The sequence below is a fragment of the Arachis duranensis genome, chromosome 3 (assembly GCF_000817695.3).
Source record: "Arachis duranensis cultivar V14167 chromosome 3, aradu.V14167.gnm2.J7QH, whole genome shotgun sequence".
Classification (NCBI taxonomy): domain Eukaryota; kingdom Viridiplantae; phylum Streptophyta; class Magnoliopsida; order Fabales; family Fabaceae; genus Arachis; species Arachis duranensis.
In genome coordinates this window covers 40,963,226-40,964,057 of record NC_029774.3, presented here as the reverse complement: position 1 = coordinate 40,964,057, position 832 = coordinate 40,963,226, and positions in this window count along the sequence as shown.

The following is an 832-nucleotide window of genomic DNA, read 5'->3' as shown; positions in this document are numbered from 1 at the left end:
ATGGTTGAATTGTGGGTTGAACCATGTTGATGGTGAGTATGATATTGATTGTGTACAATGATGATTTATTGGAATTGGTGTTGTTGAGAATTGGCATGAGGAAGAGTATTTGATATGTCAATATGTTTGAGTTTGAGCCACTTGGGTGAAATGGGTTAAAATGATGAGTTAGTGATTTTGGTAAATTGTGGTAAAGTGTCAATGTGTGAGTTGAGGAGGCTTGATGTTGAAATTGATTTATTTTGATTGATTTCAAAGAAAAGGGATGAAAATGGCATGTTTTGATTGATTTTGAAAAGAGTTGGAAATGGCTTGTTTGCAAATGGCACTTTGTGGTTTTTATGAAAAACGTGGTTCTTGGGCATACTTTGGTGGGACATAACTTGGACTACGGATCTCTGTTTTGTGCCAAATCTATTTAGAAATGAAATTGGATCCGGGATGTCCATGCCATTCGAAGAACGGGTGAAAAACGATTTAAAATGAGAAAGTTATGTCCGTTGGAAGATTGGGGTTTAAATTGGTAAATTCGGCAGCTTTTAACTTAGAAAATTTTTAGCAGAATGACCCCTTGCGCGTGGGCGCACTTGGTGCGTGCGCGCCGTTCTTCCCAAAAATGCCATCCATGCGTGCGCGTGATGTGCGCGGGTGCGCCGATGGTGCTGCACCCAATGCCCAGCCATTTTCCAGAGAGTTATGCCAGAACTGTGCTAGTGTTGTGCCTGGGGCACGAGAACACCCACGCGTACGCGTCGATTGGCAAATTTTTAATCCACGCGTTAGCGTGCATGACGCTTGCGCGTCGATGAGTTTTTGAGGCCAATCCACGCGT